The sequence below is a fragment of the Cydia amplana genome, chromosome 18, assembly GCF_948474715.1.
Source record: "Cydia amplana chromosome 18, ilCydAmpl1.1, whole genome shotgun sequence".
NCBI lineage: Eukaryota > Metazoa > Arthropoda > Insecta > Lepidoptera > Tortricidae > Cydia > Cydia amplana.
The window spans coordinates 6,579,938-6,596,341 of record NC_086086.1 but is presented as its reverse complement, the minus strand read 5'-3'; the positions used below and the strand labels follow the sequence as shown (position 1 = coordinate 6,596,341).

Sequence of the window (16,404 nt, the reverse complement as noted above, 5' to 3'; positions counted from 1 at the left end):
TTCCGATGAGACCATCAAGTGAGGATAATCACGGAAGGTAACAGACAAAAAAAAGAAACATAAAATAAGCCGAAAAATAAAATTACACACAATTTACACAACTAATACAAAAAAGCGGCCAAGTGCGAGTCGGACTCGCCCATGAAGGGTTCCATATTTAGGCGATTTATGACGTATAAAAAAAAACTACTTACTAGATCTCGTTCAAACCAATTTTCGGTGGAAGTTTACATGTACATCATATATTTTTTTTAGTTTTATCATTCTCTTATTTTAAAAGTTACAGGGGGGGACACACATTTTACCACTTTGGAAGTGTCTCTCGCGCAAACTATTCAGTTAAGAAAAAAATTATATTAGAAACCTCAATATCATTTTTGAAGACCTATCCATACATACCCCACACGTATGGGTTTGATGAAAAAAAAAATTTTTGAGTTTCAGTTCGAAGTATGGGAAACCCCAAAAATTTATTGTTTTTTTTTTCTTTTTTTGTGTGAAAATCTTAATGCGGTTCACAGAATACATCTACTTACCAAGTTTCAACAGTATAGTTCTTATAGTTTCGGAGAAAAGTGGCTGTGACATACGGACGGACAGACAGACTGACAGACGGACAGACAGACAGACAGACAGACATGACGAATCTATAAGGGGTCCGTTTTTTGCCATTTGGCTACGGAACCCTAAAAAGAGATACAACATGACGACATAAGTAAATACATGACATAAGTGACAGTAAAATTAGAAAATTACAACGGATCAACCCAACCGATCGAACTTGTACCGATCCGGTCGGATCATATCGTGGCGCGGCGTTAAGCGTGCGTAACTAGCGCCAGCGGTGGTAAATTACAAATGCAATTGAAATGCAAATGCAATGCAAATGTGGCAATTACATTAAATTCAATGACAGATTTGACAAACAATAAAGTGAGTGAATCTAATATTTAATATTTTATTAAATCTCAATCCGTTTTTAATCATGAAAACAATTACACAATGTTATAAAGTTGGCTAAAATACATAAACAAGACAACACCAGAGTTAAACGAATAGAAACATATAATGTGACACAGATAAAAAGGATGGCATGTCGGGAATGGTGTCGACTCCAATGCGGAAGGAACAAAAACATTGTGGTAAGTAACAAAATATACAATACAATACAACAATAGCAATATTAGCAAAAATCTTGACAGGCAACTCGTTTCTAATCTGCAGGTTTCCTGGTTAAGCTGGTGATTGAGCATATACTGTTTGAGCTTTGTCTTAAAACTATATATACTTTGCAGGTTTCTCACCGGGGGCGGAATGTTGTTCCAACAGCGGGACGCAGAATATTTAAAGCTTCCTCGGAAAGCGGCTGAGGCATGACGCGGCGTCAACAGATGAATCCCACAATCACGGCGTTCGCGGAGCTTGATGCAAGATAGCTTGTTGAAGAGATATGAAGGAGTTTTATAGTTCAGTACGCCAAAAAGCAAACAAGCCAAGTGTAGTTTACGGCGGTGTTGCATTTTGAGGATACTATGGCTATTCAGATATGGGGTCACATGAGCTCTCAACGGAATATTGAAACAGAAGCGAGCACAGGCATTTTGAACACGCTGTATGAGTCGTTTAGTTTTTGCAAGTAGTCTTGGCCCAAACACAACATCCACGTAGTTCAGCTTAGAGAGGACGAGTGATTCAATTAATTGAATAGGTTTTCACTTAAATATGGCCGAATTTTGTATAGTACCTTAAGTTTATAAAAGCAACCCCTAATGGCCTCAGCGGTATGTTTCTCATATCGTAGTCATGACTGTCTTGAGTTATAATAAATCATTGTCTTTAGTCGTCATAATCTCTAGATTACGATGGTGAAAACGTGCGATTTGCTCAAATTGACCATCTCATTTAATGAAAACCTATTTTTAGGGTTTCGTAGTTACCTAGAAACCCTTATAGTTTCTACGTCCGTCTGTCTGTCTGTCTAGCTCCGTGATCGTTAGTGCTAGAAAGCTGCAATTTGGCATGCATACATCAATCGTGCATTGCGACAGAACGGTAAAATAAAAGCTATAAAAAATACGTACAAAACGCTGCAAAGGTACTCCCTTTTGCTTGTAATGTACATGATACTTACAAAAAGCCTCTTTTTTGACACAATGGTAACTACGAAACCCTACACTGAGCATGGGCCCACATTCTCTTGGCCGATTTTTTAAAGATGAAGAAGACCCACATGTCGAAATTTTCTGACTTGCGCCAACCTCCCAGTAATTGGATAGAGCCCCCACCGGCCACAGTTAAGCCCGTTTTAATTGCAGGAACCAAGCCAAGATTTCCCCCGAATCACCAGCCGCCCGCCCGTAATTAAACTATGTACTAATTACTCTTTATACAGATAAACTGTTTTTATTGCTTTGCCGTGCCCTCAACAGTGTCCAAACTCGAGTAGTGTTGTGCCGATCCCGGATTAATAATGTAAAAAAAAAAATCAGATACGCTACTATTCATGCTGACTGTACATATAATATAATATACATATAATGGTCGTATTTGCCTGTGTAACAGTGTGAAAAAGACAGTATCTGTCTCTTTCTATGGCAGAGTGTTAAAAAGTGACGGATAATTAATTTTAAAATTGTAAATTGTAATGGATTCTTATTCTTTTTGTGTAATTAATTTTGACATACCGGTGGTGTAATGTTTTATAAAATGTATTTGCATGCATTGTACTATATTAGGTTAGATATTTCAAAATACTCCAATATTTTTGAAAATATTGATATCCATGTGACATTATCGTATCATCACTTTAAAACTTCATTGGACGGAATAGTATCCATTTAACTTGTTTCAATCGCATTACTTACAACAAAGTATTAAATATTTTATTTTTATTTTGTATTAACCAAGCGTTTGAAAATCACTACCTCACTTTTCTCGGGTATACCTATGTTATAAAAATATTTTACTTTCAAATGAAGGTACATACTGCCTTATATACATGTATATAAAAAAAAGTTAAAGTTAAATTAAAAGTTTAATTCTCTCGGATACCTACTCTTTGGTTGCACATCACTACTTGTAACAAGTTTCGCTAAGTGGTTTATATTTATTAGAAATGTCTTTAGACTTTTAAGTGGCCAATATTATAACCCCTTAAAATGACCAATTATTGTTTGGATTTGGGGCATAATCGTCTGCTCAGTTGATAAGTTATTAATGGGTTTGTCTTTGTCCTTAATTATTACAAATGGTTCTTGAAGGAAGTTTGAAATATTACTGAATAGCTTACGAGTAAGCATTAATAAGTTTTGCCGGTTAATAAATCAAATTTTCCAATACTATTAACTGCCTGCAGCTTCGTCCGGTAGCAACTCGTTAATTAAATAGCCCCGTCCCCTTTACTCCAATAGAGATCTTCTTACAAATTTACGTACACACACACACGTGTGACGCATGTGTGTCGAGGCATATACAGTGTGTGGCCTATAACGCGGGAGAATAATTAAAACGTAGATTCTACTCCTCAAACTAGACAATGTTTGTTCAGCAACTTTTAAAAATAACTTGTGGTTTGTATTTTAAAACACTTTAAAATTTAATCGAACACGCAATGTATCACGAAATTGATTATGCCTGTACGGTGACTGTATGTGTGAGATCCTTGAAAGGAAATGGCGGTGGATCTGGCACGTGCTCCGTATTAGGCCGGACAGCCATCTGGCCAAGCATGGTCTCCGCTGGCAGTCGGCTGGCAGTAGACCGTCGGGGAGGCCTACTACATGGAGGCGATCAGTAGAGAAGGAGGCCGGCTCAACTGGACTCAGCTGGAAAGAGCTGGAAGTTGCCGCTCAAGATCGTGACAAATGGAAGATTCTTCTGCGAGCCCTATGTCCCTAATGAGGGATAACAGGAATGTATCATCATTCTCGACGACCACAGAACAAGTAGAATGGCGATGCGAGCAGGGTGCGTGTCGCCGCGGGGTTTTGAGCAAACGCTCGCATGCTACTCGTCCGCGATGACCGAAAATGAAGTAAACATGCGTTTTTGCGCCACAATAACGTTCAGATTAAGAAGCCAGACGTCAAATCTGTTTAAAGGAGGCGTATCCATTCCCACGCACACAAGTTTTTACTACCGTTGCGAGAGTGGTAGTAAATGTGGAGAGGAGCGGCGACACCGGTTCCGATACTAACTGTGCGCGATAGCCATTCTAACCTCTTATATAATATGTTCTGTGTCGACGACTTAGTAAAATATCATGCGTCAAATAAAAAATCTGAACATATTGACCATTGAAAAACAAAACAAAAATCTAATAGGCTTACAGTTTAAAAAAGGTTCAAAATAAATACTTACGTAAGGGTTTCAAAGAAATCGGCTTGATCATGATAGGTACAAAGAAGTAAGTACCCACAAAAACCTTTTAGATCTCATGTTAATATTATTTAAAATGTTTTCTAAAATCGGAGAAAACGGCCACGTTGATGTTGGTAAATAAAATTATTTACTATCCCGTCTGTTACCGACTATTTACTTATAAACTTCATACTACGGTAGGATTTTTTTTTTCAATTACAATAATGCCGTCGAATGACAACATTGATTTGCCCAACAGTAGGACCCTTAACTAGGCTAACAAAAAAAAATTGTTGACGTATGAAGTTTGACACGAATGTAATAAAACCTTATAATAGGCACTTAGGTACTAGGTCTTTAACGTTACCCAAGTCTGCGGATATTTTACAAATCATAAAGTTCAAGTGGGCCATACGGCGATTCGAGACGGTTCAGTGACCCGCGTACTGATAACAATACAAATTCAGGAGGCCCATTATGTTTGAACAATTTGATAAGGCTTGATCTTATTTTGATACGACGACGAGTTATGTCATCAGGCGTCCCACCCGCATCAATAAGTGCAAGCGAGATGCCTCATGACTACTCCTGTTTGCATTTTGTGGGCAAAACCGAGGGGCTACCACGAAAACCAAATTTCGCAAATTGCGGGCACTTTTCTCTGTCACTAATTGTAATTACGCCTTCATTGGAGTGAAAGAGAAAGATTCCCGCAATTTGCAAATTTCGGTTTCCGCGGTAGCTTCTCAGAATAGGCCTCCTGGGCGGAATCATAAAAACGCCTCAGGTGACTTACGATATTTGAGCTAGGCACGGCTTGATTTTCTTTTGTCTTCGATTGAAGGTAAATTTTAATTGGAAAACAGAAATTGGCTGAATTAAAGAGCGACTTTTTTTATACACGTAAGTATATCTTATCCTAGGGTATGGCATTTGTTTACCTCTGCTTGTGTTTCTGTTTTCTTTTATTGAGGTGTGCAATAATAGTAGTTTATGTGACTGCTACATAAAATACGAGTGTGGGTTTAAGAAACGAACGTTAGTGAGTTTCTTAATAGGATCACACGAGTGTTTTAATGCCTAATTATGTACAGTTACATACACTACTTTATCTAAACTAGGGCTTCCAAATACCGGACTTCTCCGAATACCGGTATTAATACCGATACTGTCGTCATCAATACCGGGATCCCGGGATTGGATATGAATCGCTTGAAAAATTATAGTTTTATTAAAAAGGGGAATTAAAAAAGGCTCACAGGAATACCAGATATGTCCTAAAAGCTATTACAACAATAAACAATCAATGCCGCCATCTGCAATAATTTTATTTCACACTGGAGTGTGAAACAACCTGGAGGTTGGCAATAATTTTATCCAATTTGTTGACTTCACCTCACCAGTCACATTTTTAGTCCAACTTAACCAACCAGACAACTGTTTACAGTTATCCTTGCTCTTTCGATTTATTTTTTGATAAAATTATAAGAACTAATTATGTTAATGTTAATGTCACTATCATCATATTCATCACTCACATAACTTCAGGATTCATCCACAACGATCTTGTTTCAATAATAAAATGAGGGCTAAAGGCCAGTTAGAGTTAGACCAAGTAAAGTCTGCAACGATTTTGATAGCATACGCAGTACGCAGTGAAAGTGTTATTTTAAACGTCGTTCTATGAAATTATGACGTACAAATAACACTTGTACTGCGTACTGCGTATGCTATCCAAATCGGTGCAGACTTTATTTGGTCTAACTCTAACTGGCCTCTAGCCCTCATTTTATTATTGAAATAAGATCGTTGCCGAACTGTAGATGCATCTGACGTTTAGTAAGCTTTTTGATACAACCGAATATAATGGATTTAAAGGGTTTATACTGCACATTTCATTCGTTTTTTAGAATACCGGGATCCCGGTATTACCTTTAAAAATACCGGTATTGAAAAAGGCGTATATAAAGACGGGATCCCGGTATTTCGGGATCCCGGGATCCCGGTATTGGAAGCCCTAATCTAAACACATACCTACTTAAAAGTAATTAAAAGATAAACTGTAGGTCAAATGGCGATGAATGAAAACTTTTTTCACGCATGTCACGCATCCATATTTTTTTTGATGAAGTCCCTATTCTCATGTCACTCGAGATCAAATATCGTGCGGTTTATATTAATAAACATACTAAATTGACGTTTCGTATCGATAACTGTTTTAATATCTATGGATACTAGAATAGAGACCCACTTGAGTTTTGACTGCTGTTCCAAATTTAAACTCATAACGATACAAAAAATTTATAACGTTATAACATTACAGTACAGATTTTCCTACTACCACAGATAAGAAACTTCTCATAGTAAAATTGGTTGTAATAAAGCTGGTCATTTCCTAATACGGTTTCTGAACGTATTATAGAGCATTAATGACATGTGTGTCTTGGAGGATACAACTAAATGGAGTAGCCATTAACAGGCTTTCCCCTCTGTCGAAAATAGGCGGCCAACGGTCATACACAATGTATGGACTGACGTTTATCTGACATGGCTATTTTTACGTTACGCATACATTTGACGTTCCCCTCCCCCGCAAAAATCGGCAGACTATTTTGTACAGAAAATTACAGACATGGCGTCTCCGTTTGATTATATCCTCCAAGCATGTGTGTAGATAAAGAGTAGGTATTTGTATTATCATGCCGCGATCAGAAAGGGATTAGAAATAACAGATTTCCATACACTTACGTCAAAATCAATATGGATTGACAGCTATCTCAATCCCTTTCTAATCGCGATTCAGTAATAATGTATTGTATGGAACAACTTAAGAGTCACACGAATCCACCGCATAAAGGCATTCCCATACAATTGAAGCTCTCATTTTAAAACGACGTGGTTAATTTATAATAAACTTGGCATGGATATTTGCGTAACATAATATCTATGTCTATTGTCTGGTACTAGTTTTGCAATCAATTGTTTTACAAAGAAAATAGAGCTAGTAGAAGTTTTGTATGTAACACATGTATAGTGGTGCCGGCTAGGTTCGTTCGGTCACTAATTAAAGTCGCGCAAGATAATTGTACGGAGTCGCGGGCACGAGAACGCAACTCGTGTTAGCGGGTCTGGAGTAGGTAGCAAGTGTATAATGCCACATGTAGGTACTCCAAGGTTACCATTTATTATTAAGCAAGTTGTCCGTTTGCTACCGAAGTATTTAGTATTAAAAGAAAACCCCATTTCGATAAGAACGGATCATTTATTTATGGACATTAGTGTATGGGGAGGGCGAGGACACAGCGACCGCTTTTTTTGACCGCCGCCGGACCGAAATTCGATTTAAATAGTTGCTCGTGTTACAACCATTCGAAAGGGGTTACACTGCAGTGGAGACAATATTTATATGAGCCTAGAGTGTCCCACTGCTAGGCAAAGGCCTCCCTTCTCCCTTTCCACGTGTCACGGTCTTGACCCGTCTCCCACCAGTTTTATATAAGTTGAGATAAAATTAAAAACGCGTGCAATGGCCAATAATAAGACTCAAAATAACAAAACAAGCAACAACGGTTGCACTCTGGGAGTGCCGATAGAAGTGAAAACTCACCTCACTATGTTACCGACGCCCGGTAACACGATACATACGTTTAGCGGAGGTATTCTATTTATTTATTATATATTATTATCATTCTCAAATCAGATCACACTTTTTCATTGACATGTTTATTTACATACTGCCATGACAACGTCAAATTATTTGAACATATGTAAAGAGTCTTGAAAAGCAGTCCGCGACATATATATCAAATAACATTGAGTTTTTCTTTATTGATTTAAATGCCATTTAAATTATGAGTGGCCACATTACGGGGCTTACGGTCACGTGATCGCCTTACGCTGTCTCGAGTTTATAATTTTTTCCCCACCTCAAAAAGTGCCCAGCGCCGCTAAAGAAGTTTTCACTTCAAAAAAAATATGGGACACGTGGCATACTCATCTACTGTAGGTTCGTACTGTTGTGTGCGGGTATATAGACAATCAGAATCCTGCATTATGCATGAAATGTATGTACGATACATGCTTTCGGGCACATAACTTATGCTGGACCCAATCGTTCCCGAGTTAGATTTTATTCAAGAGTTACAAAGATCTCAGTACATCGGTGCACGATTTCTGTGCTGTCCTCTTTCACTTTAAAGGTAGAAGTATGTAATTGTAAATGTGTATTAGCAAACCTTTAAGTATATTATTATTTAGAGTTTCAGTTTATTTATTTATTACTCATAGTTATTCTTACATGCCCATTCGATGTCTGTGTAGCTTCGAATTGGCCGTTTATTCCCAGTAAATATTAGGGTCAGATTGTTATGTGTTTATTTTTCATTCTTGTCAAACAGTTCATTGCTGATATTAATGTAAACACTAATTGCTTTAAATAATTAACGCGAATTTAAATGTGAAGATAGGTAATTAATTTTGTGAGGTTATCGAACGTTACCTTATTATTAACATAATTATTTACTTTTCGCATAGTTATTGACTAACTCCAACACTAAATACAGAAGTATAAATTAAGTTCAATGCGATATATATAGCCGAAATAGCTCAGCTGGGAGAGCGTTAGACTGAAGATCTAAACTAAAGGTCCCCGGTTCAATCCCGGGTTTCGGCATTTTTAGGGTTCCGTAGCCAAATGGCAAAAAACGGAACCCTTATAGATTCGTCATGTCTGTCTGTCTGTCCGTCTGTCTGTCCGTCCGTATGTCACAGCCACTTTTCTCCGAAACTATAAGAACTATACTGTTGAAACTTGGTAAGTAGATGTATTCTGTGAACCGCATTAAGATTTTCACACAAAAATAGAAAAAAAACAGTAAATTTTTGAGGTTCCCCATACTTCGAACTGAAACTCAAAATTTTTTTTTTCATCAAACCCATACGTGTGGGGTATCTATGGATAGGTCTTCAAAAATGATATTTAGGTTTCTAATATCATTTTTAGGGTTCCGTAGCCAAATGGCAAAAAACGGAACCCTTATAGATTCGTCATGTCTGTCTGTCTGTCTGTCCGTCTGTCCGTCTGTCCGTCTGTCTGTCCGTCCGTATGTCACAGCCACTTTTCTCCGAAACTATAAGAACTATACTGTTGAAACTTGGTAAGTAGATGTATTCTGTGAACCGCATTAAGATTTTCACACAAAAATAGAAAAAAAAACAATAAATTTTTGGGGTTCCCCATACTTCGAACTGAAACTCAAAATTTTTTTTTTCATCAAACCCATACGTGTGGGGTATCTATGGATAGGTCTTCAAAAATGATATTGAGGTTCCTAATATCATTTTTTTCTAAACTGAATAGTTTGCGCGAGAGACACTTCCAAAGTGGTAAAATGTGTCCCCCCCCCCGTAACTTCTAAAATAAGAGAATGATAAAACTAAAAAAAATATATGATGTACATTACCATGTAAACTTCCACCGAAAATTGGTTTGAACGAGATCTAGTAAGTAGTTTTTTTTTTATACGTCATAAATCGCCTAAATACGGAACCCTTCATGGGCGAGTCCGACTCGCACTTGGCCGCTTTTTTCTAAACTGAATAGTTTGCGCGAGAGACACTTCCAAAGTGGTAAAATGTGTGTCCCCCCCTTGTAACTTCTAAAATAAGAGAATGATAAAATTAAAAAAAATATATGATGTACATTACCATGTAAACTTCCACCGAAAATTGGTTTGAACGAGATCTAGTAAGTAGTTTTTTTTTATACGTCATAAATCGCCTAAATACGGAACCCTTCATGGGCGAGTCCGACTCGCACTTGGCCGCTTTTTTTTTCTAATTAAAGGTTTAGGCCACTGTTAAATACGAATGACTATTAGTGATAACATACCTTGCGCCTACATTATTATTTGTCCTACCTACCCATAGGACATAGAGCACCCTATCGGGTGTTAGGGGAACTGTTTACAACGTATATAATTATAGGTATACGTGGTAAATACTCGTAGTTCAACTTGAAAATATGTGTAGGTATCTAAGAGGTTAAGTACTTTTACCATTTGGTTTATCAGCATCGAGATCCAGAAGCTGTATACCCACTTATCATTATAGGTGGGACGTGCGCTTGTTTACTAAAAGCACTGTACTGGGGTAAAAATACGGTTTTCATTTATTTTGTCAAGACAGAGAGTCGACGACCTTAACGGTACTTAAGAGTTCAAGCGTCTGGATAGATACATTATTTATTCTGTGGTGCAGATACAAGTCAACAGATAGGTATATTATATATAGACCGGTATACTTAGTGGTTTAATTTTTTGTCTTTTTGATACCGCGATGGTGGCGAACCTCTCACTTGCGGCCCGCGAGCCTCCCTGGCTATTTTATATGTAATATTGACAAAAGACAATGTCTGATAAAGTCATAATTATTAACAAAGTGTGGCCCGCGTCAACTTCATTAAATAAGTATACTGTGTAGCCCTTGGCTACTAAAAGGTTGCCGACCGCTACTCTAGTCCATGCAAAATACTAACAGAATAATAATGTTTCACAAGACGGAAAAATACACGTTCAGTTATCACGTATTAAATCTATTATAATAACACGAAATCTAAGTTTCATGCTTAGCCGTGTATTATCATATGACACAGTGATAAAGTGTGATATATTCACACTGAAATATTTCTCCCGGGACACTGCGCATCCGCCAAACGATTTATGAAGGGAACTTTATATGAAAAATGCATAAAATTGTCCGGCGCTATTTCGTAGCGGTAAAACGTTTATTGCTTCCTTCAGATGTCGCTGTAAAACCGGGAAGCAGAGTATAAAGACTAAAAACTAGCTTGCTGTGGAATATTTGTTTGGAATTCGCATTCGATGTTTAAGGTGCAGTGGGTTAAATCCAACAAATAAAGTTGCCAAAACTTATGACTCCCTCTCTTGTACCCTTTTCTTGTACCTACTTAACTTTATTTCGACCAAAAAAATCATAAAAGATCGAAAATCTAAAGATTCCAGTTTTCGAACCTTGCTACGCTCTTGGTCCTATCTCGGGGCAACAATTTTTCTCCCTTGTAAAAAAACAAATAGGTAACTATTTTCTTTTTTACTGCTATAAAGCGCTTGAGGCAAGTAACTCGTATTGTGCAAATGGTCCTCATCCGTACTTATCCAGGTTAATCTAGACTAATAGCGAGTATCGCCACCTGTTTTTTAAGCGTTTTTTTTGCTCTAAGATAGATTACTCCTTATCTCCTCTACTCAGTCAAGGTTCATTGGCAGAAAACATAAAAGCCCCGGACTATACGTATGTCATATATTCGTGTTAAGGCGTTTTTATTTTTCTTTTATTTCAAAGTTACATCTAGTCATGTTTTCAGATGAACAATTTGGACGGACAAAATATTTAAGGTTTAGGATTTTTAGCTCAGAATAATCTTATACGACTCTTAATTTAATTTAAGTAGTATCAATTATAGTTAATTAAAATGCAAACTAGCGACATTACTAAGTGGTTCAAATAAAGACTAGAAAAAGATCATCATGTCAAGTACAATGACAAATAACTCGAGACATGTGTGTTCCAGATAAAATGAAATATTTCTTCTATCCTGTAAACGGCTTTATATTTTCCTCTCTTTAATCTCTTCATACCTCAAACAAAGGCAAATACAATTGAATATCATCATAAGTAGATTTAAGCACTAAAATCTTTATTGTTCTATAAAACTTTAAGAACTCATATCTCTAGACTTTGCAAGAATATTAAAACAATAATAAAACTGTCTTATAACCAATGAGTACCGTCAAGATTTACTCATATAAGTAGTAATAAAACACAGCATACGACATAATATAGGTATCTATATTTTATTTTGACAATGGTTTACAGTCTTCTAGAATATTGCTTTTTACGAGTATTTGTCTCCAACTTTTTATCATAATACGTAGGTATAGTTTGTCAAAGAACTGTCTCATTTCAAACATAGACAGAGAGAAACATACTATCTAAGAAAAGGATGACTATAGTTTTCCTGGTTCTTAATGACTCAGTTTTTAACTAACATGAAGAAAAGAGCGGTGAAATGTGATTGGTTTGGTGGTAAAACTACTTTTAATATAAGTAGAAAATACAGAAATAAGTTCTTTAGTTGTTACAATTACCTACTGAATTAAGCAAAAATAAATAAATGCCGAAACCCGGGATTGAACCGGGGACCTTTAGATCTTCAGTCTAACGCTCTCCCAACTGAGCTATTTCGGCTCTGCGTGACACTGTGATTATTTCCATCATGTTAATTTATTCGTGCAAAGATAATTTTGCCTCAAGGTCAAAATGATAAGAAATTTCGCATTGCATGTGAATTGCGGAGTAAATACCTATTAAATAATATGAGTTAAAATAAACTTTTAGGCACTTATTACGTTGCTATACCTACGAGTACTATTACTTAATATCATGTGCATATTCGTTTATAATAATATTTACCTCTTGTGTTTTCTCTCTCTTTTTCTCTTAGATGGTAGATATCCCTTGCAGGAATAAATTCGCCATTGTAGGTCCTACTTATTTAAGTGCTTTTTTGTATACTTATTTATGTGCAATAAAGTGGCATACATACATACCATTATGCGATTAAAATGATTTAGGTTTAGTTGTTGGATTTATGAAAATTATGAATTGAAGAACGGGTGGGCAGATGTAAGCACTCGTAAACATGTCTGTTTAGAAAACATATTATTTTTATAAAAGTATGAAATACTCATTGCTCACATTTCACAGCACATTTAAATTTAAAAGTACGTAGTAAACACATCTCAGCCATATACAAATATAAGTAAACAGAACGTTGGTATTGGATCTAAATTAAAAATCCTTTTACATCCCTTGTAAATAAACTTTAAAAGCGGGCAGATCAAATAACATAGATACATAGGTACGAGTAAGTATGTGTAATTAATTACTTAAGTAAGGATGACTCTCGCATAGAACGGACCGAGTCGTGGCCGAGGCTTCTGACAGCGACACTCTGTTTTCTATGACGGGTGATCGATAATGCTTGATGCTTTGTATAGAAAACGAAGTTTTAGACAGTGCTCGCTCGTTTCTTCCCAGAACGTGCAGAATGTGGAATGACTTGCCTCCTGAGGTATTTCCTTTGCGCTACGACATGGGACTCTTCAAGAAGCGGGTATTTAGGGTTCTCAAGGGTCGGCAACGCTTAAGTGGCTCCTGTGATGTTGCTTATGTCCATGGGCGACGATGACCGCTTCCCATCAGGCGGCTCGTCTGCTCGTTTGCTGACTATCACATAAAAAAAAAGACTCCTCGGCTCGGACCCGTACCGTACTAGCATGAGTCATCCTTAAGGATCACGAGACGCACGTGATCGAATGCTGATAGCGACCCCGCGACCCCTACAAGGCGGAGCCAGCTTTCGTTAGTGGTATTAGACGGTGCACACGGTGGTCCTACCACAATGCTACTTGCCACCTACAAAAATAGCTAAAATAAGAATTATTTTTATTTACTCACACAATTCAAGTTAACCAAATAACAGTAGTTTTGAAAATTTACTTGGATTGTGTGAATATTAAACGGAATATTAATAAGGTGGCCAGTAATAATAGACGATTTACCCTATTTGACCACTTTGTCGGCTTGATTGACTCATAGCAAATTGCAGCTTTCTAGTGCTAATAATCATTGAGCTAATCCGCTGACGGACAGAGAGACACACAGACAGGCATAAAGAAATTATAAGATTTTCTAGTTGACCACGAAATCTTAAAAATATGTTATTATGACTTACGTTAAAAACACAAGTCTGTTTTGATTTGAGAACCGAATGCGTGATGAATACGAAACGCAATCGTTCTGGCGCTACAAATAGCCCCGAACTCGGAATAAATCATCGGATAAAGCAAAAACTACGAATCCAGGGAACGTGACTAATTCTCTGACACGAGAAGGCTTTTACCAAACGATGCTGTAAGCTCCGTCTAATGATATCTTTACATCTTTAGGTGTCTGCGTGTCAGCGTGCCCTGTTTTTAAATTAATTTTTTAAATCTTAATCATTATGAGCGTTATGTATGTAGCGTAGGTATACAGTATACGTATACTCGTACTACCTATTGTAGGTAAGATTCATTAGGCTTTTTTCTTGCACGCAGGCTGTATACAGGATTGGCTTTGGCCCTAAATTACATATCCAGCACTATGGAAGACAATATAACAGAGTAGCATTTTTGTAGGCAAAGCTACTGTTTATACGTAATACCTCTGAAAAGGAAGAGAGCTGATTTTAATCCGATAATTAAAGAGGTCTTGACGAAAAATTTACTTTTATACAAGCATTAAAAGAGTAGGGTTTATATTAGTGACACACTGAAAAATATCCATTGCTAATAAATCACAGCGTATAAATAATAAATATATTATCAGTTACTACATAATTTTGAATGTGTGACTGTATTTTATTCTAAACTTGCAATCATGAGCGGTAGATGTAGGTAAGACGTATGCTTTTATCAAACAAGATCAAACAAAACACCTCCATTGGGAAATACTGCCGTTGTTTAGAATACCCTTTCAAAATTCAAACGGCAAGAGATGGAAAATATTCTTCAATATGTCGCCAGGAATTTACCGCGTACAGTATAAAAGATCCAGCAAATACACGATGGATGTTTTCGCAAAGAACTCCTGGGTCCTATGGTGGCACAATCAGCTGTATGCATAATGCATGAAACCATCCCGAGGCGACAGATGCCAGGGAAACTTCCAGAAGGCTTGATATTAATATTTGTTTGTTAGTATATTAAGTCGTTTCTCTATTGTTGACCTACGAAACCTATTATTGCGTTACAACTCCGGCCAGAAGCGGCCTTTTTCTTTGCACATCCTAATCAAATATAAAACTTATATTGTGCATGCGACACGTAGGGATTGCTCCCGGTACTGAGTTTGTATGGCGAGAACCGGGAACGCCATACAAACTCAGTACCGGGAGCAATCCCTAGCGACACGTAATTTTCTTCGCCCTTATTCAATTTGTGTCTGCGTTATATGGACCTGATTAAATTGTATTGTTTGGTTTTGTTTCAATTTCAATATGTTTTCTTTATTATGTTTGCAATCTGTAAACCTATTATGATAATAAATAAATGGCAAACACGTAGCCGCATAGGGTTTTGATAATGTAAATATACTTGGTCAACCAGATCTTGTCAGTAGAAAAAGGCGGCAAATTTGAAAAATGTAGGCGCGAAGGGATATCGTCCCATAGAAAATTTGAATTTCGCGCCTTTATTTACTGACAAGATTTGGTTGACCATCTATATTAATAACTGAATAACATTAAATAAGATCATACACTCATAATGCATTCAATAAGTCTGCCTCTTTGCCAAAAAGATTTATCAGCAGCAAATTTGAAATGATCATTTAGACATTTACACATTAGTTCCAAAAACTCATTGGTACGAGTCAACATTGAAACCCACGACTTTCGTTTTGGAAGCCGCGCCTTATCCAACGAGGCTAGTCTCGTAGAGAAGGTGAAAGGGAATCACTTCATCGGTTTGACATTTCTGCAAACAATACTGTCTTGTCTGTCCAATGAAGGATAATAGTAAATAACAGCGGTTCAATGACCCCACTGATTGCACTAAGCCGGTGCACGGCGTTGCAGTCTCCACACCTCCGATCATACGCCATACGCCAACCAATCAATTATCGAACACGCGAACGCTTTTAGCTAATGCACTGCGGACGGACATATTTCTTGGAAAACGTCAGCTTAAAGTTTTAGTGTCTTAGGTATTATTTTAGAGAACATTTGGCAAATTGCTGATGCTGTCTAAGTCTAATAATGTAATAAAAACGTTATATTACTCCAAGGTTATTTCTAATTAGAATGTCAAATGTTATAATAACTAAACAGTAAGTAGTCCATTTTCAGAAAATTGAATTATTGTTCTATGTGTGATGTGTCCGGTCAAAATCACCCGACTTTGAATCATCAACCATGCATTA

The 16,404-nt window shown here is 37.0% G+C and overlaps 1 long non-coding RNA gene and 2 other non-coding genes across 3 annotated transcripts in view; 2 read left to right on the top strand and 1 right to left on the bottom strand.

Annotated features, from left to right (window-relative positions):
* The first annotated feature begins 237 nt into the window (after window positions 1-237).
* LOC134656416 (uncharacterized) overlaps window positions 238-16,404 on the top strand; it is a 225,142-nt gene continuing 208,975 nt past the window's right edge. The window contains exon 1 of the long non-coding RNA XR_010097515.1: window positions 238-437. This is a non-coding gene — a long non-coding RNA (uncharacterized LOC134656416). The remainder of the gene's footprint in view (window positions 438-16,404) is intronic.
* On the top strand, window positions 8,954-9,031 carry Trnaf-gaa (transfer RNA phenylalanine (anticodon GAA)). The gene has a single exon. It is a non-coding gene; the product is annotated as a tRNA-Phe (tRNA).
* Trnaf-gaa (transfer RNA phenylalanine (anticodon GAA)) lies at window positions 12,555-12,627 on the bottom strand. The gene has a single exon. It is a non-coding gene; the product is annotated as a tRNA-Phe (tRNA).